Source organism: Puma concolor, chromosome C2 (genome assembly GCF_028749965.1).
Source record: "Puma concolor isolate L17-30 chromosome C2, mPumCon1.1.hap2, whole genome shotgun sequence".
Lineage (NCBI taxonomy): Eukaryota > Metazoa > Chordata > Mammalia > Carnivora > Felidae > Puma > Puma concolor.
The window spans coordinates 39218136-39239151 of record NC_141675.1 but is presented as its reverse complement, the minus strand read 5'-3'; the positions used below and the strand labels follow the sequence as shown (position 1 = coordinate 39239151).

Genomic DNA, 21016 nt, shown 5'->3' with positions numbered 1-21016 from the left:
GATGTTTACCTCATGCAGGGGAAATAATCAACACTCCCTTTTTATATCAAAACATTCGGACTCACATTATCACTCTGTTCTACTTCCAAAACTCAAGGCTGCTATTTCTACTTTGAGATTAAGATATATACAGTAAGTTTGGTTCACACCCCCCACCACCTATTGGACTGGAAAGATTATAAGACACAACGAATGTAGACTACCAGTTCGAGGTTTATCTGGGTCCCTACTCCCTTGTAAGACTCCCCAAGAGTATGGCAAAGCAAGGAAGGAGGGAATCCAGTTATTCATCTGCGTTACTTATAAGGTATCTGGGAAAGGCTTGAGGTAATGGAAAAATGCTCTTTTGTCCTCTTTGTATTTGCCATGATGTCCACTTCCTATTCTCTCCTCCTAACCTCGGTACCGTAGAAAATCCAAAGTTTGGCATGTCCAGACCAGTTGCATCACAGCCTGGTGAAGAGACTGCCTTATCAGCCCTTCCATTTCGGTGGACTGTCAACTTACCCTTCTCCTCCCATGTTAACTGCCACAAAGCACCCCCAAACTGCAGCTGAACAGGATCCTCATCCTCAGTTACATTTTTAGCTGATTATAAGAAACCCAGAGAATCCTATTCTATAACTAAATGTATATTTTCCAGCTTGGAAATGCAATTAGGTGAGTAAAAAGGAACAAACAAGCAAACAAAACCCACAGATTGTGCTTATAGTGGAAGAAAAATAAACAGAAGAACCACTTTTCACTCAGGTATTGTTACCATGATAATTTTAATCAAAACAATCTTGCCTGAAAATTTAGTTAACAGTCCACACTCCTGTGAAATTCATTTCTTTCTTGTTTTAAAAGGCTCAACTAAGGGGAGGAACGACCTTTCAGGAAATCTTGTCCTTCCCTAGAGACAAAGTTCTAGAAGTTGGAAGTTCACCTAAGTTAGTATTTTTTTTTTTAATTTTTTTTTTTTCAACGTTTTTTTTAGATTTATTTTTGGGATAGAGAGAGACAGAGCATGAACGGGGGAGGGGCAGAGAGAGAGGGAGATACAGAATCGGAAACAGGCTCCAGGCTCTGAGCCATCAGCCCAGAGCCTGACGCGGGGCTCGAACTCATGGACCGCGAGATGGTGACCTGGCTGAAGTCGGACGCTTAACCGACTGCGCCACCCAGGCGCCCCAGCCTAAGTTAGTATTTAATGGTCTTCTCCCTTCTTCCTCCCTTGGATATTGTCATGTACTTGATTCCTTAAGTTACTGAAAATAAAGAAAGTTACCCTGTTTGCTCAGAGATACTTTAAGATGGTCATGATCTCATGGTTGTGGGATGGAGCCCCGTGTCAGCCTCTGTGCTGAGTGTGGAGTCTGCTTGGGATTCTCTCTCTGCCTGTCTCTGCTCCTCTCCCACTCGTGCATGCATGTACTCTCTCTAACAATAAATAAATAAACATTTTAAAAAATATATGTAAGTCATGAAATTAAAAAAGAAAACCCTTTTTGAAAAGATATTTCTTCTCTGATGTACATAGTTTTGAGATTCTCCCCGTCTTAGGCCCTATCTCTGTCCTGGCTTTAAACCTCTGCGTTGGCAGAGGCATTTAGGCAATGGTTGCAGATATCTGCCAGGCTTGTTAAAATAGTCCTTCAGGAACAAAGGATATGAAAAGACAGTTCAAAGAAAATCATAACCAGATGCTCACCACCATTCATAGAGAGAAACACATATTACTCAGGTATACTATTTTTCACCCGATAGATTGACAAAGATCAGAAATTCTGATAATATCTTGTGTTAGGGAACATGTTGGAAACGAGTATTCAGAGTTAGTACTGGGATTTGGCAAAATCTAACAAAATTGCCAAGGCTTATAATTGTTAACTCATAAGTCATATTTCCAGTAAATTTATCCTATAAATATACTCATATACATGCAAAGGGAGAGATATAGAAGGTTGTTTATTGCAGAGTTGTTTGTAAAAGCTTTATTGGAAACAACCTTAAATGTTTATTAATAAGTTACTGGTTACATAAATTATAGTACATCCTTATATTGGCATACTAAGTACCCTTTAAAAGGATGAGAAAAAATATACCTATACATAGTAATCTCTATAACTGAAAGAATGAAGTGCTGAAAGGGGATACCATTTGCATGGAATAGTTGAAGGAGAGGTCTATGTATATTATAGCAGCAAAAAATAACTCTTGAAAGACTTACAGGAAACTGATAACATGTCTTGCCCCTACAGAAGGAAACTGGAGGGCTGGGAGGTAGGGAGGGAGTGACAGTTTTCATTATATTTCTATCTATATACATACACACGCAAATTATTTTTTGTGTACCCTACAAATATATAATCTATTTAAAACTTAAACACACTTGTTTGTAAGTAGAAAACACTTTTAAATAACTTTGTGCTGTTTCTACTCACAACACTTCTGATACCAAATGTGTGGTGTTTTCCCAATACCAACAAATTTTCCAACTCTTCAACCATCAACTGGGGGTGGGTGTTCTACAGTTCAATTCAATTCTGACACTAACTACCCAGAGTTAGCACAGACCCCATAGATTAAGGGCTTATTCCCACAAGACTGCCACCACTTCAGATACAATTTCAACTCCCAGGCCTCCATAAATTGAGGATTCCCATGACTCCCTCCTCAGTTTTGATAATTTGCTAGAACATCTTACAGAACTCAGGAAAACACTTTACTTAACAATTTCATGTTCATTATAAAGGGTTCAACTCAGTAACAACCAAATGGAGGAGATGCATAGGTCAAGGTATGGGGAGGGAGGGTGTGTAGAGCTTTCATGTCCTCTCTGGGCCTGCCAGCCTCTCTGCACCTCATTGTGTTTATCAACCTGGAGGCTGATGAAACTCTACTGTCGTTCAGGGGTTAGAATGGAAGTTTCATTATGCAAGCATTACTGATTAAATCATTGGCCATTGGTGATTAACTCTATCACTGGCTCTTCTCCTGTAGGTCAGGGGCTGAGGTTCAAAGTTCCAACCCTCTATTCATGCCATGGTTTTTCTGGCAACCAGCCCCCATCCTGAAGCTGCCTAGGGATCCTCAGCCAGCAGTCATCTCATTAGAATATAAGAGACACTGTCACTCCAGAGATTCCAAGGGTTTTAGGAGTTATGTGCCAGAAGTCAGGGACAAAGACTAACACACACACACACACACACATACACACACACACACACACATTTGATTATATTATACATACATAGATAATAAATAAATATCATCACAATAGCACTATATCACCTTACAGAGGATGTGGCAGATCATATTTTCCAAAGATATCCACATCAATGTAGTACACACCACAAGCTCTTCTTACAATATGATGCTGACATTCCACATAAATCTGGGTGGGCCTGCGACTATGTGGAGGTGACCATTTTTTAATTTCATGGTTATATGAAAGCTGATATACTTGCCCCAACTCTCTTCCTCTCCAGGGATGCTTGCCTTTGGAATCTAGCTACCTTGTAAGGAAGTCAGGTAGCCCCTCTGACTGAAGAATTTCGTGAAGGTGTTCCCACCCCAGCTCCAAGTGAGGTCCCCATTGACAGCCAGTATCAGCTGCCAGGCTTGGGAGTGAATGAGCCGGCCTTCAGACTCCTGTAGTCCTCAACCTACAAGCCATCCTAGCTGGTGCTGACTGGAGCAGAGGCAAACTGCTGCCTCCCAGCTCTGCCCAAACTGCAGATTTATAAGCAAAATAAATGATAACGTTGTTTGGGGCCACAAAGTTTTGGGATGGTTTGTTGTTATATAGGAATGAATGAGTAAAATAGAGGGGAAATTATTGGAAGTTTTTGAGAAGACCTCTGGGGTACTGTCGTGAAATAAAGACAGGGGATGCAGCTTGATGTCAGTCAGGCACAGCTATAATCAGATTGATCGCTTCCACAATTAACCCTCTCTATATTAGTTTCCCCCTATCTGTTGGTCGTTGGTACTTCTCTTTTCCCATGTATCATTTTTTCAGGTCATCTGGCTTCATTTTCATGGTATGTGTTTCTAATTCCCAGTTGACAGCTTGGCCCCCTAAGAAGAATTAAGGCTCTTTTCTTAGTTACAGTTTTCACTATCCTGTGAAAAACCTTAGACTAATCAAGTGTGCCTAAGGGGAGAGTCCTATAACATTTGGCCCCCCAAGCCTCCTCTGAAGAATTAAGGCCTTTTTTTCTGATATGAGAAAAGTGTAAAATGAGTGGTCCTTCCTTTTGATTTTGGGGGAACTCTTAGGAAAATGATAAATTTCTTTCAATGTGAGTTTAAATCTCAGAAAAAAATCTCAAGCAAAATACAGATCTAATTTTATGATAGATACCAGTGGCAAATAGGATTAGCTGAACAGGAATGCTTATAACTGTACCATCTTGGATTATTTCTATAAAAGTCATCAAAATTGATTGATCAGGGAACCAGCAGAATCCTAATGGTGAATCAAAAGGGAGATCGTGAAGGGCAAATTCCTCCAGTATAGCTGTATATTAAACTAATTTTATGGAGCAGCGATACATTATAGTTATTTGGAACCTGGACTCTGGAGTCAGACTGCTCTGCTAAATGTGGCTCCACCACTGGTATCTCTACAATATTCAGGACTCTGTTCCTCAATTTCATCATCTGAACATTGGCTCTAATAACGTTTCCTACCATACAGAGTTATTGTGAGTTTTAATAAATTATATGTAAGCGTTAATAATACTGTCTGGCACAAAATAAGTCCTCAGTAAATAATGACTGTTGCTTTTTATATACCAGACAGCAGATCTGATATCCTGTGGAATTTATGCTAAATTAAGCCTTTGTCACTGGAACTTATGACCAAGTTAAATTCATACATCATGAGCAAGTCCTGGCCAAAAGGTAGACACTAATGGAAAACTCTTTTCTACTGTTAACCCTTTGGTCCCTGTCTTCCATCTGTGTTTGAAAGGGGCAGCAGTGTTATGGACATGACGGCACTCAGCATCAGTTCTAACTTCCATGTGTGTGTAGAATCATGCAGAGACTGGCGTACTAAATCCTACCTTTCCTAAACTCCCACAAGGCTGGTGTTCTGGATGCAAATTAGACTCTAATTGAATGCACTTATGCAGAGCCTTTAAGGTAGATATGAGATGGGTGCCATCTTGCTTTGGGTCTTTCTACTGGCAAACATAATTGTGAAGACTTTGGGGTTTTTTTGGAGCAAAAGTCTAGTGTGTTGATAACCAGATAGGTGTGTCAAGGAGCAGCTGTGATGGGAAGGGAGGTGACTGCAGCTTCCTGGACCCTGCATCACAGAATTGGCAATGAGTTTTGAGGTCACCTAACCCAAAAGTCACCTTCTGAAGTCCCACATCTCTGAATATGTCAGAGGTAGCAGTTCTCCTGACAAGCATGTTGTATGATGTTGACTGGGAGTCATTTCTGTACCTTACTCCTCTATTGTCTCCAACACACCTAAGCACACAATTCCCTGCATTATATTTTTTAAGCTCTTTTTCTTGCACACAAACTATGACTGATTCAGACAGGGAGACACAAAAGTTGTCTTCCCTGTTGCTGTCCTCTTTAAAATGATTACTTTTTCCAACTTATTCAGTATGGCCTTGCTGAATTTCCCTTCATAATGGAGAACAAGAAAAGGAGAGCAGGCTGTATGTTGGACTGCTGGTAAAAGGTGATTCCTCAAAAACTAACAAGTTGATCATGTGCACAGGAGGAAAGTCATTCTTCTGCTTCAGCACTGGTATGGAGGTACCTGGGGTCATATATGTATGAGTATATGTCAGTAAGAGTAGCTGAAGTAGGCCTCAGCGTGGTCACCCCTTAAAAAATTTCAGTTGACTTTATAATTTATTGTTAGATATTTCCACTTAAGCAGAAAAATTCAGATCTGTTTTAATCTTCTTTGCTGTGCCATCTGGAAAAAATTACTTTTTAATGCTTCTCATTCTTCATCAATACTGGCATTGGGTTCTCAGAGTTGTTCTCAGCCCCCTTATTCCTTCCCTTCTGTCTTTCTCTACAGAGCATAAAAAACCATACACTCACTGCCTTCCCTTTTCTTGCCCTGGCAAGGGTCATATGATCTAGTTTTAGAGTAATTCTGCCAGGGGTAGCTTCTAGAAAAGCTTTTGTTTTACTTGTAAAGGAACAGATGTGGTTAGTGTGGTGTCCTTCTACCTTGAAAACAAATTTTTTCGGGAGCCATAGCAGCCATTTTGTGAACATGAAGTGAAGAGCCAACTCAGCAAAGATAGCAGAGGGAAAAGACAAAAGGCTAAATCTTTGATGACACCACTGAGTCTCTTGATCTGCCCTGAACTTCTTAACCCTGGTCTTTTCCTTAAAGCAAGGATAATAAACGCTATTTGTTTAAAAGAATATTTTTAGGATATTCTATTTCTTGCAGCCTCATTCCTACATAATATGTTATTTATACCTCCTGGGGTTTTTGTGAGGTTCCAATAAGGTAACTGGTATGAAAGTACTTTGAAAAACTATAAAAAGAGAACCAGTTTTAAAGTCCCATTTTAAAAAGAATCAGGTGTTTTCTGAGTAGCTCAAGGTAGAGGAAATTTCAGTGAAATGATAAATGATTGAAATAAATATGCCACATATTTCTTTCAACAACTCAGATGAAGGCTTGCTTCTCTCTTAAATTATTAATAATCCCATTTAGTACTTTCAAAGTGCTTTGCCATCATTTGATATGTAATCCTCAGAATTTCTCTAGCAGATTGTAGAATCTCATTTTATAAGGAAAGAAGTGAAAACACGGTTTTTCAAAGACTTTCTCAGAGACATATGCCTGTGGCAGACTCAGAATTAAAAATCAAAGTATCTAACAGTCCAGTGTGTAATTGGCTTTCTCATGTAAGTTTGATATGCAGGGTGTGACACAGCCCATGAAAGGAAGCCCTAAGCATTTAAAGTTATATCTTATATGTATATTCAAAATAAAGTCCAGCTAACCTATGAGACTGCTTGTACTTGAGAATAAACTGCCCTTATGTAAAACATTGGAAGAGGGCAAGGAAACAATATATTTTACCGGTAATGAACTTAAGTCTACTTGTTGTACTACTATAAATTGTTTAATAGTTTTGTGTCTCCCCCCACCAAATTCATATGTTGAAACCTAATCCCCAATGTAATGGTATTATAAGGTAGAGCCTTTAGGGGATAATTAGGTCATTAGTGCTCCACCCAATGGGAGTAGTACCTTTATAAGAGAGATCCCAGTGTGTGTAAGAATGTTTGCTTTTCTTCTTTCTTGCCAACACTGATCTGAACATGAATAAACTCTTTAAATTTTGCTAATTGGATGGATGAAAAATATCTCATTTTAATTTGCATTTTCTTGTTATTAAATGAACCCCATTTTACTTGACTATAGTTTGTATATACACAGATCTGTAAATTATTTATTCATATTTTATAGAATTTTTCCTGTATTTTCTTTTTCACACTGATTTGTAGTTCTCTGTGTATTTAAAACTCTAATCACCTGGGGCACCTGGGTGGCTCAGTCAGTTAAGTGTCTGACTCTTGGTTTTGGCTCAGGTCAGGATCTCATGGTTTGTGAGTTCAAGCCCCTCATCAGGCTCTGAGCTGACAATGTGGAGCCTGCTTGGGATGCTCTCTCACCTCTCTCTCTGTCCCTCCCCTGGTTGCATTCTCTCTCTCTCTCTCAAAATAAATAAACATTAAAAAGAGAGAGAGAGAGATCCCTGAGAGCTTCCTTGTCCCTTCCACCATGTGAAGACAGCTAGAAGACAGCTGTCTGTGAAACAGGAAGTGGGCTTCCCACCTTGTGAGAAATAAATTTCTGTTGTTGGGAGATAGGAGGAAGATGGCGGCGTAGGAGGACGCTGGGCTCACCGCGCGTCCTGCTGATCACTTAGATTCCACCTACACCTGCCTAAATAACCCAGAAAACTGCCAGAGGATTAGCAGAACGGAGTCGCCAGAGCCAAGCGCAGACGAGAGGCCCACGGAAGAGGGTAGGAAGGGCGGCGAGGCGGTGCGCGCTCCACGGACTGGCGGGAGGGAGCCGGGGCGGAGGGGCGGCTCGCCGGCCAAGCAGAGCCCCCGAGTCTGGCTTGCAAAAAGCGGAGGGGCCTGACGGACTGTGTTCCGACAGCAAGCGCGACTTAGCGGCTGGGAGGTCATAAGTTAACAGCTCTGCTCAGAAAGCGGGAAGGCTGGAGAACAAAGGGAAGGAGAGCTGCTGAGCCCGCTGACGACAGAGCTCAGTTTGGTGGGGAACAAAGGTGCTCGCCAGCGCCATCTCCCCTGCCCACCCCCCAGCCAAAATCCCAAAGAGAACCAGTTCCTGCCAGGGAACTTGCTCGCTCCGCGCAAACACCCAACTCTGCGCTTCTGCGGAGCCAAACCTCCGGCAGCGGATCTGACTCCCTCCTGCTGCCACAGGGCCCCTCCTGAAGTGGATCACCTAAGGAGAAGCAAGCTAAGCCTGCCCCTCCTGCCCCTGTGCACCTTGCCTCCCCACCCCAGCTGAGACGCCAGATCCCCAGCATCACAAGCCTGGCAGTGTGCAAGTAGCCCAGACGGGCCACGCCACCCCACAGTGAATCCTGCCCCTAGGAGAGGGGAAGAGAAGGCACACACCAGTCTGACTGTGGACACAGCGGTGGGCTGGGGGCAGACATCAGGTCTGACTGCGGCTCCGCCCACCAACTCCAGTTATACACCACAGCACAGGGGAAGTGCCCTGCAGGTCCTCACCACGCCAGGGACTATCCAAAATGACCAAGCGGAAGAATTCCCCTCAGAAGAATCTCCAGGAAATAACAACAGCTAATGAGCTGATCAAAAAGGATTTAAATAATATAACAGAAAGTGAATTTAGAATAATAGTCATAAAATTAATCGCTGGGCTTGAAAACAGTATAGCGGACAGCAGAGAATCTCTTGCTACAGAGATCAAGGGACTAAGGAACAGTCACGAGGAGCTGAAAAACGCTTTAAACGAAATGCATAACAAAATGGAAACCACCACGGCTCGGATTGAAGAGGCAGAGGAGAGAATAGGTGAACTAGAAGATAAAGTTATGGAAAAAGAGGAAGCTGAGAAAAACAGAGATAAAAAAATCCAGGAGTATGAGGGGAAAATTAGAGAACTAAGTGATACACTAAAAAGAAATAATATACGCATAATTGGTATCCCAGAGGAGGAAGAGAGAGGGAAAGGTGCTGAAGGGGTACTTGAAGAAATAATAGCTGAGAACTTCCCTGAACTGGGGAAGGAAAAAGGCATTGAAAAATAAGAGGCACAGAGAACTCCCTTCCGACGTAACTTGAATCGATCTTCTGCACGACATATCATAGTGAAACTGGCAAAATACAAGGATAAAGAGAAAATTCTGAAAGCAGCAAGGGGGTGCTCGCTTCAGCAGCACATATACTAAAAGCAGCAAGGGGTAAACGTGCCCTCACATATAAAGGGAGACCTATAAGAATCGTGACTGATCTCTCTTTTGAAACTTGGCAGGCCAGAAAGAATTGGCACGAGATTTTCAGTGTGCTAGACAGAAAACATATGCAGCCGAGAATCCTTTATCCAGCAAGTCTGTCATTTAGAATAGAAGGAGAGATAAAGGTCTTCCCAAACAAACAAAAACTGAAGGAATTTGTCACCACTAAACCAGCCCTACAAGAGATCCTAAGGGGGACCCTGTGAGACAAAGTACCAGAGACATCACTACAAGCATAAAACATACAGACATCACAATGACTCTAAACCCATATCTTTCTATAATAACACTGAATGTAAATGGATTAAATGCGCCAACCAAAAGACATAGGGTATCAGAATGGATAAAAAAACAAGACCCATCTATTTGCTGTCTACAAGAGACTCATTTTAGACCTGAGGACACCTTTAGATTGAGAGTGAGGGGATGGAGAACTATTTATCATGCTACTGGAAGCCAAAAGAAAGCTGGAGTAGCCATACTTCTATCAGACAAACTAGACTTTAAATTAAAGGCTGTAACAAGAGATGAAGAAGGACATTATATAATAGTGACAGGGTCTATCCATCAGGAAGAGCTAACAATTATAAATGTCTATGCGCCGAATACCGGAGCGCCCAAATATATAAAACAATTACTCATAAACATAAGCAACCTTATTGAGAAGAATGTGGTAATTGCAGGGGACTTTAACACCCCACTTACAGAAATGGATAGATCATCTAGACACACGGTCAATAAAGAAACAAGGGCCCTGAATGAGACATTGGATCAGATGGACTTGACAGATATATTTAGAACTCTGCATCCCAAAGCAACAGAATATACTTTCTTCTCAAGTGCACATGGAACATTCTCCAAGATAGATCATATACTGGGTCACAAAACAGCCCTTCATAAGTTTACAAGAATTGAAATCATACCATGCATACTTTCAGACCACAATGCTATGAAGCTTGAAATCAACCACAGAAAAAAGTCTGGAAAACCCCCAAAAGCATGGAGGTTAAAGAACACCCTACTAACGAATGAGTGGGTCAACCAGGCAATTAGAGAAGAAATTAAACAATATATGGAAACAAACGAAAATGAAAATACAACAATCCAAACGCTTTGGGACGCAGCGAAGGCAGTCCTGAGAGGAAAATACATTGCAATCCAGGCCTATCTCAAGAAACAAGAAAAATCCCAAATACAAAATCTAACAGCACACCTAAAGGAAATAGAAGCAGAACAGCAAAGGCAGCCTAAACCCAGCAGAAGAAGAGAAATAATAAAGATCAGAGCAGAAATCAACAATATAGAATCGAAAAAAACTGTAGAGCAGATCAACGAAACCAAGAGTTGGTTTTTTGAAAAAATAAACAAAATTGACAAACCTCTAGCCAGGCTTCTCAAAAAGAAAAGGGAGATGACCCAAATAGATAAAATCATGAATGAAAATGGAATTATTACAACCAATTCCTCAGAGATACAAACAATTATCAGGGAATACTATGAAAAATTATATGCCAACAAATTGGACAACCTGGAAGAAATGGACAAATTCCTGAACACCCACACTCTTCCAAAACTCAATCAGGAGGAAATAGAAAGCTTGAACAGACCCATCACCAGCGAAGAAATTGAATCGGTTATCAAAAATCTCCCAACAAATAAGAGTCCAGGACCAGATGGCTTCCCAGGGGAGTTCTACCAGACGTTTAAAGCAGAGATAATACCTATCCTTCTCAAGCTATTCCAAGAAATAGAAAGGGAAAGAAAACTTCCAGACTCATTCTATGAAGCCAGTATTACTTTGATTCCTAAACCAGACAGAGACCCAGTAAAAAAAGAGAACTACAGGCCAATATCCCTGATGAATATGGATGCAAAAATTCTCAATAAGATACTAGCAAATCGAATTCAACGGCATATAAAAAGAATTATTCACCATGATCAAGTGGGATTCATTCCTGGATGCAGGGCTGGTTCAACATTCGCAAATCAATCAACGTGATATATCACATTAACAAAAAAAAAGAGAAGAACCATATGATCCTGTCAATCGATGCAGAAAAGGCCTTTGACAAAATCCAGCACGCTTTCTTAATAAAAACCCTTGAGAAAGTCGGGATAGAAGGAACATACTTAAAGATCATAAAAGCCATTTATGAAAAGCCCACAGCTAACATCATCCTCAACGGGGAAAAACTGAGAGCTTTTTCCCTGAGATCAGGAACACGACGGGGATGCCCACTCTCACCGCTGTTGTTTAACATAGTGCTGGAAGTTCTAGCATCAGCAATCAGACAACAAAAGGAAATCAAAGGCATCAAAATTGGCAAAGATGAAGTCAAGCTTTCGCTTTTTGCAGATGACATGATATTATACATGGAAAATCCGATAGATTCCACCAAAAGTCTGCTAGAACTGATACATGAATTCAGCAAAGTTGCAGGATACAAAATCAATGTACAGAAATCAGTTGCATTCTTATACACTAACAATGAAGCAACAGAAAGACAAATAAAGAAACTGATCCTATTCACAATTGCACCAAGAAGCATAAAATACCTAGGAATAAATCTAACCAAAGATGTAAAGGATCTGTATACTGAAAACTATAGAAAGCTTATGAAGGTAATTGAAGAAGATTTAAAGAAATGGAAAGACATTCCCTGCTCATGGATTGGAAGAATAAATATTGTCAAAATGTCAATACTACCCAAAGCTATCTACACATTCAATGCAATCCCAATCAAAATTGCACCAGCATTCTTCTCGAAACTAGAACAAGCAATCCTAAAATTCATATGGAACCACAAAAGGCCCCGAATAGCCAAAGTAATTTTGAAGAAGAAGACCAAAGCAGGAAGCATCACAATCCCAGACTTTAGCCTCTACTACAAAGCTGTCATCATCAAGACAGCATGGTATTGGCACAAAAACAGACACATAGACCAATGGAATAGAATAGAAACCCCAGAACTAGACCCACAAACGTATGGCCAACTCATCTTTGACAAAGCAGGAAAGAACATCCAATGGAAAAAAGACAGTCTCTTTAACAAATGGTGCTGGGAGAACTGGACAGCAACATGCAGAAGGTTGAAACTAGACCACTTTCTCACACCATTCACAAAAATAAACTCAAAATGGATAAAGGACCTGAATGTGAGACAGGAAACCATCAAAACCTTAGAGGAGAAAGCAGGAAAAGACCTCTCTGACCTCAGCCGTAGCAATCTCTTACTCGACACATCCCCAAAGGCAAGGGAATTAAAAGCAAAAGTGAATTACTGGGACCTTATGAAGATAAAAAGCTTCTGCACAGCAAAGGAAACAACCAACAAAACTAAAAGGCAACCAACGGAATGGGAAAAGATATTTGCAAATGACATATCGGACAAAGGGCTAGTATCCAAAATCTATAAAGAGCTCACCAAACTCCACACCCGAAAAGCAAATAACCCAGTGAAGAAATGGGCAGAAAACATGAATAGACACTTCTCTAAAGAAGACATCCGGATGGCCAACAGGCACATGAAAAGATGTTCAGCGTCGCTCCTTATCAGGGAAATACAAATCAAAACCACACTCAGGTATCACCTCACGCCAGTCAGAGTGGCCAAAATGAACAAATCAGGAGACTATAGATGCTGGAGAGGATGTGGAGAAACGGGAACCCTCTTGCACTGTTGGTGGGAATGCAAATTGGTGCAGCCGCTCTGGAAAGCAGTGTGGAGGTTCCTCAGAAAATTAAAAATAGACCTACCCTATGACCCAGCAATAGCACTGCTAGGAATTTATCCAAGGGACACAGGAGTACTGATGCATAGGGGCACTTGTACCCCAATGTTCATAGCAGCACTCTCAACAATAGCCAAATTATGGAAAGAGCCTAAATGTCCATCAACTGATGAATGGATAAAGAAATTGTGGTTTATATACACAATGGAATACTACGTGGCAATGAGAAAAAATGAAATAGGGCCTTTTGTAGCAACGTGGATGGAACTGGAGAGTGTGATGCTAAGTGAAATAAGCCATACAGAGAAAGACAGATACCATATGGTTTCACTCTTATGTGGATCCTGAGAAACTTAACAGGAACCCATGGGGGAGGGGAAGGAAAAAAAAAAAAAAAAAGAGGTTAGAATGGGAGAGAGCCAAAGCATAAGAGACTGTTGAGAACTGAGAACAAACTGAGGGTTGATGGGGGGTGGGAGGGAGGAGAGGGTGGGTGATGGGTATTGAGGAGGGCACCTTTATGGGATGAGCACTGGGTGTTGTATGGAAACCAATTTGACAGTAAATTTCATATATAAAAAAATAAATAAATAAATAAAATAAATAAATAAATAAATTTCTGTTGTTTATAAGTCACCCAATCTGTGGTAATTTGTGATAGCTGCTCAAATTGACTAAGACACACACCAAGAGCCTTATCCAATCCTGACATAAAATAAATGAGGCATTGTTTTCTTGATGTACATCATTATAAGCAGTAAAACAATTCTTTTCAATATTACATGTTGAAAAAAAAAACAGGGGCAAAATAAAATCAGATATCTAACTGCCTAAGCATGAAGTGGTTTCATGTTCACCCTTAAAAATGGAAGCAATGAATAGTAATTAAAAGCTCCTTCACAAGTGTGGTGGTCAGAATCCTCTTCCACTTTCAACCCAAGAAAATGTTCTGGCAAGTTTAATCATGTTTTTTCTGATGAAACAGAAATTTCGCTTTTAATTAATGGTGTTATTTTTCAGAACAAATTTATGCATTTCAAGGCCTTTTATCTGAATTCTGACTTAGGAGGATTTGTGTGATATGAGATCAAAAATGGGAAAAAGAAGAAAGAACTCAAATAGAAATACAAAAGGGTCTTAATTAAGTCTATATTTTCACTATCATTATTTTCAAATCCAAAGATGAATGATAAAGTGATGTCCTATCCCAGCTGTACTACTTCCTAGCTGTAGGACTTTGGACAAGTGCCTTTCCTCTGCATTTAGTTTCCTCTTATTGTAAATGAGCATAGTGATAGTACCTATTTCATTGGGTGATTGAGCTGATTGTATGAATTCCTATGGTAACAGTAATGTTAGCTATTATTACTATCTGGAAAAACCCAAACTATGGCAAAACTAAGAAATGGGAACGTAAGACAAATACTATAAAAGTTGTCTAAACTTCTAGCCTGGTTGGAGTGGCAGTGAAGGTAGATTTGACTTCCAGGGTAGCACTGCTGCATCTCTGCATTTTGGGAGTTTAAATGATTATTATTTAGATCTGTTCTCTTGACTCGTTAACATGCCTCTTGCAGGACCTGTGTCAAATACTAAAGAGCAGATTGTTGAGAGGTGACACAGAGCGCACATTGGTTTGGTTCTGCCATCCTTAAAGGCAACAATAGTTACTGGACATTGAGGCAGGGGAGGGGGGACACATTTGAATTTGAGAGATGTAGAGGGTGGTGTTCAACAAGAAAGCAGAGGTGTTCCTGAATAGAAATCCACTGTTAACAGAAGAAAATTATCAAAAATTATTGAAGAATTATTGCTTGTCACAGCAAGGAGCAAATGGCTGCCCAGAAATGTGCTTTCCAGAAAGCCAGACCAGTAGAACTCTAACATGCCCTCTGGATTTCTTGTTAAAACTTAGGAATTTATGACTTTGTGTATCTTGAGAAACTTATTAGAAGACCATGGGGGGGGGAAGGGGAAAAAAAAGTTACAGAGAGGGAGGGACGCAAACCATAAGAGACTCTTAAACACTGAGAACAAACTGAGGGTTGATGGGGGAGTGGGGAAGAGGGGAAAGTGGGTGATGGGCATTGAGGAGGGCATCACCTTTTGGGATGAGCACTTGGTGTTGTATGAAAGCTAATTTGGCAATAAATTATATTTTTAAAAAAATAGAAAAAAAACTTAGGAGTTTATAGGAATAGTACACACCTTGGGAGAATGAGAATTCCGTGAGATGTTTAAATCTCTGTTACCTTGTGATTTAATGGCATCTGTACATTTTGTTTGTTAACTACCTCTTCCGCAATTGTTTTATATTAATAAGAACAGGGTAGTAAGAAAACATTCTTGCCTATTTTTTATAACAGATATTCCCAAGGTGTAGTGAAGTTGGAACTGGGGGAGAGAGATAGGAAACTGAGGCCAAAGAAAGTAAGTACTTGAAACTGGAATAATTTAGTAGGGTGAACTCCAGGGGGAAAATGTGCGTAGAATGTAAATGCCACGCCAATCCTGGCTTCTAGATACTGTTATGGCCAGGGACACCCAGCACAGGACTGGACCCTTCACCCTCAGAGCATCAAGTGTTCTCAGTGTCCCCAAAGTACCTTGCATGTTTCCTGTTTGCCTCCCAGTTGGCTCAGTGTCTCATAAGTTGGGCTGAAAGGGGAAATAAGATGAAAGAAGGGTGAGGGAGAGAAGACAGGGGAATACAGAAGGAGTAGGGGAAATTAGAGAGAAAGGAAAGAGAATGCAAAAGAAGGGAGAAAATGAGATAATATAAAAGGAAGAAAGAAAAGAAAGCATGACGGGACAAGCATGGACTCACAAAGATGTCACTAGACAGCTGGGACTGCAGTGTGGAGCTAGCACCCAATGCATAAAAGGAGGAAAGGGACATCGTATCTGGAGGAGCTTCCTTAGAGTAGAGGAGTTAGAGAGATAGGAGAAAAAAAGGGACAAAGGGTAAGAAAACACCATTTGTTATCCTAGATGTCTGCATAATCATCATCTTTGTGTCTACTGTGTCAACACTCTTAGTGGCAATGTAGGCAGAACCACGTCGAATATTATTTCAAAACGGCAATATACCTTTTTATGGAGGCAAAACATATAACAAGGAAGGGGAATCAGATAAATGATGAAGGAGGAGAGAGGAGGCCAAGCCTGTGGGACACTGCAGACAGGAGCTGATGCCAACCCCTTGGGAATGGAAGTGATGCAATGCCTGGGAGAATGAACAGGATGTTTACTGTCCTTTCGTACACTTAAAAAAGAAAAAGAAAAAGAAAAAAATATAGCACTTGTCCCTGAAGCTGGCTTGGTAAGTGGCTACACAGTCTTGTCTGCAGCCTGGACACAGCCCCATTGTGATGTGCAGATTCTAATTCTAAGATCCAAGCTCCATTCTCCAATATACTTCAGCAGAAGCACTGCTAAGGCATTAATACAGTTGGCTATCTATTTTTTAAGTATTCACTTCATCAGTCAACACCCTGGAGGTGAGCAAGAGAAAATTTTAACCTAAAATACCTCAAAAATATGGGCTGGGAAACAAGTAGATACGCAAGATGGGCATTTGGTCTATAAGGAAATCTAAGGAGACTGAGAATCTTAGGGTAGGACTTGGTGGCTAGCTTAGGCTGGGACAGCTCATAGTGGCTTATAGCATGTCCACAGCTGGTGCATCAGACACAAGGATGCTCAGAAGCAGAGTTCCAGTTATAGAGCTCCACCTCAAAGCAGGTGATCTTCACTATTCAAGGCCTTTTTAGACATTTGTGGAAAGAATGATTATCATTTTCATGGCATCTTTTTTGTCCCCCCACATAGTGCTTCTCAGCCAGGTCTGTAAGTTAAGTTTCCCATGGGGCACTGGGTACTACTGTGTTCATTTCATCCTCTAGTTTTTCAGCATCAGGCCTCAGTAGCAACTCTAGAGCACTTGTTCCAAATTCTGACTTCTTTACTTTGTTTTAAACTACATCAAGAGACAAATAATTTCTAGGGCTCATGAGGCTACTGCAAAGGGTTCTGGAAATACCCTGACCTGTACCTCCAGTCATAAATTGGCTCTGAATTGGATATGTTTAGAATTCTGCTCATGGGGGTAGATTTCAGAAACTGCAACTAGTTTTAACCACATAAGGGTAGTGGAAGAAAGAAAGAGGAATGTTGGCCTTCTCCTATAGTGGCTATATCACATTTTTAAGTGGAAGTAGAGGGCAAAACAAAACCTCCTTATTATGAACCAAAGGCTAAAGAGGAACAATTTTAAGATTTTTACCCAGAACACTCTGACATTAGGAATTTGGTTTGTTTAGTGATATATCAAGGACAGAAAACTCTTTGGAAAGAGGTTTGATCTTGCAATCAGAGCATCAATGAGGAAAACTGAAAGTAAAATGAAGTCATATGTTTTGAAATAGAGGTGAAATAAGATTGAATTCTTGAAAAAAGATGGGACTAGCAAAAAGGGAAATATTTTATTGTTACCCAATCAAGGACTTCGGAGAGCTCAAGAGAACAAATAAAAACAGTAAGATGGAGAAAGCTAACTGGGTTAACTCCCCCAGTGAAAGCCCAGGTAGAGAACACATGGAAGAACATTAAATACATGTTAATAAGGGAAAGAAAATAATATGAAAAGGCTACATTACTATTATTTGATCCCAACTATATGACATTCTGGTAAAAGCAAAACTATGGAGATGAGAAGATCAGTCATTGCCAGGGGTAGGTGGAGACAGTGGGGAGATGAATTGGCAGAGCACGGAAGTTTTTTTAGAGCAGTGAAAATATTCTGTATGATATTATAATGATGGGCATATGTCATTATACATTTTTCCAAACCTGTAGAATGTACAACACCACAGAGAACTTTATGAACTTTGGGCAATTATGATATATCAATTTAAGTTTGTTCTCGGTAAAAAAACTGTGCCATTCTTATGAATGATTCTGGTAATGAGGAGGCTATACATGTGTGGGCAAAGGATATGAGGGAAATCTCTGTATCTGTCTCTTAATTTTTTGTAAACCTGAAAATACTCCCCTTATGTATCTGCATATACATATAAATTTTGTGGAAATGTTGCATGGTGTTTTCAGAAAAGAATGGAAAATATTTGATAAAAGGACTGGAAGATTAGCAGAGAATACATTAAACATTGTTTGATGAGTTTTTTTTTTTTAATTTTTTTCAACGTTTATTTATTTTTGGGACAGAGAGAGACAGAGCATGAACGGGGGAGGAGCAGAGAGAGAGGGAGACACAGAATCGGAAACAGGCTCCAGGCTGTGAGCCATCAGCCCAGAGCCTGATGTGGGGCTCGAACTCACGGACCGCGAGATCGTGACCTGGCTGAAGTCGGACGCTTAACCGACTGCGCCACCCAGGCGCCCCTGTTTGATGAGTTTTAAGGTGACACCATCGCTTTAGTTTGCAAAACTCATATGGCCATGGTTTGGGGGAAGATGTCCAGGAAATTCATAGACTTAGGACTCTGAACAAGGGTTTAGGGACGATAAGTCACTGTAAAAGTAGCCCAATAATTCAAAAGAGATAATTTACAAGCCAGGGTTAGCTGCTGGGCAGATGGAAGATAACTTATGGGTAGAATTATACAATTTAGGGTGAAGAAGGTGACTGGATATTTTTAAACAGTGAACACATTTGATTGCTCTGGAACTCATTAATTTTGTATGGGGGACCCTAGAATAACTGTCTTGTCTTAAAAGAAAGAAGACGTCAGGCATTCTAATCCAGCTATCAATGCTACCCAGGAGGAAAAAACATTCAAGGCCCTGCTGATCTTGTAGGATTCATGGAAGAACAGAAGGGAATGGAATATTAGGGGATTATCAAACTGCTGTAAGAAAAGATGTATCTGAAGGAATAGTTGCATCACTGATTATGCGAGAAAAATGTATTCAAGGATTGGTAAGTCCAAAAGTCAAGGAACGTCAAGGTTTTAGGGAAAATCGCATGAAAAAAAAGCATAATGCAGCAATCAAGAGAGACATAAAAATTCATTTAAAAAAAAGGTTATTATGGAGATTTTCAGCTCACATGAAAGTAGAGGAAATAAAACAATATTCATCATGCAGCCCCAACAAACCATAAAACTGTTGCCATTCATATCGTAACAATTCCCTCACATGATTTTATAGTGGAGTATGTTAAAGGTCTAGATGTTTGTCATTTCATTAATAATTAAGAGGTTTTCAACATGCAGGACAAACACAGGACGGCCAATAAATTTAAATTTATTGGAGAACTGGACTAGAGGTGTCATCACTGCACATTTTATGGTTTTAAAAGAAGATAGTATTGAGGCACCTGGGTGGCTCGGTGGGTTAAGCATCCAACTCTTGATTTCAGCTCAGGTCATGATCTCATGGTTTGTCGTTTGGAGCCCTGCATCGGCTCTGCACTGTCAGTGCAGATTCTGACACTTGGGAATTCTCTTTTTCCCTCTCTCTCTGTGCCTCCCCCACTCTCACCCTCTCACTCTCTCAAAATAAACTTTTTTTAAAAAAAGAAGATAGTATTTTGAATGTTTCTCTCTAATGGCGAGACGGTGCAGTATATATCCAAGTGAATTTCCCCATTAGTGTAGGAAACACAATGTGCCACTGAATGGGTACTTCCTCCCTTGTGGGTTTAAATTCCTCTGGCCCACATGCCCATATGGACGTTTGTGTTGGTCATCCTGATACCAAAATATTTTACCTGTAACTTTGTGTTTTCTTCACATGCCTGCATTTCCCAGTGGTAAAAACTCTCAGCAATGTTCCATGAATGATGACAAAAATACAGACCTGGGTTGTACTAATTACAAAAATGTGGACAGATAATTTTGATTGGGATGATGCTCTAAGTGGCATGGGAATTGCTTGCTTGTGTTTTCTTAACTTATTAGAGTAAGTCTGGCGCTGTGATTCTCAGGTGTCCTTTTCTTTAGCACACCAGAATGAATGTTTGTGGCTGGATTAATTCAACTTTGTAGTTGCTGAAGAAGCTATAGTCATCTCAGTGCTTCAGAGATGGTCTAAAGTACTACAGCTGCTGAAGGAAATCTGGCCCCATCCGAATGAGACCAATCCAACAAAATCAGAAAGTATACAGAAAAAAATGAATTTAGTTTACAAGGGGAAAGGGAATTTGATTTAGAATTTTAGTGCTTACTCTTTCAACTTAATAATCAAATAATCAGTGTTCAAATTTGGGATGTTTGTTGTTTTATTTTTTGAGCATTTTTTGAGTATTTTTATGCTAGTGCATGGAGCCTGTTTACTTTTTAAAAAAAACTGGTTGCACAATACAGATCAACACAATTTACACACAAAAAAGTTGAATAGGAATAATTCTTCGTCCTTTGGTATGAGGTGGAGTTAAGGCAAATTTATGAATGTTTATCCTTTCTCACAGGGAGCAACAGTTAGATCACTCAACACACTGGTCTCAGGAGGATTCAAAAGAAGCATCCTCTTGAATACAGGAGAATTGCTTAGACACATTGCTGGTTTCCTCTCTGGAGTGGGTCAGCCTGACAGCCTAACAGGCTTGACAGTTAAATGCAACAGGTTTAAAGCACAAATACCTGAGGAGACTTAATGGACAATCCTTCTGCTACTATCCCCACATTTTGCAGTGGTCCATGCAGGAGGAAACTTCTACCTATACATCTAACCTTTTGGAGGTGCCACGAGGGAGCTTCTGCCTCTCTCTTGATCCCTTGGAACAGGAATGTTCAGTGGGTGATCCC

At 40.3% G+C, this 21016-nt stretch overlaps 1 protein-coding gene across 12 annotated transcripts in view; it reads left to right on the top strand.

Moving 5' to 3' along the window:
• Positions 1-21016, top strand: part of SLC9A9 (solute carrier family 9 member A9) — a 743317-nt gene that overhangs the window by 100691 nt on the left and 621610 nt on the right. The window contains exon 1 of one of the 12 annotated variants that reach the window (XM_086674474.1): positions 15653-15677. The exons of the other annotated variants lie outside the window; for them this stretch is intronic. The gene's annotated coding sequence lies outside the window, so the exon portion shown is untranslated. Of the gene's footprint in view, positions 1-15652; positions 15678-21016 lie in introns of those variants that run through there. 12 annotated transcript variants of the gene reach the window in all.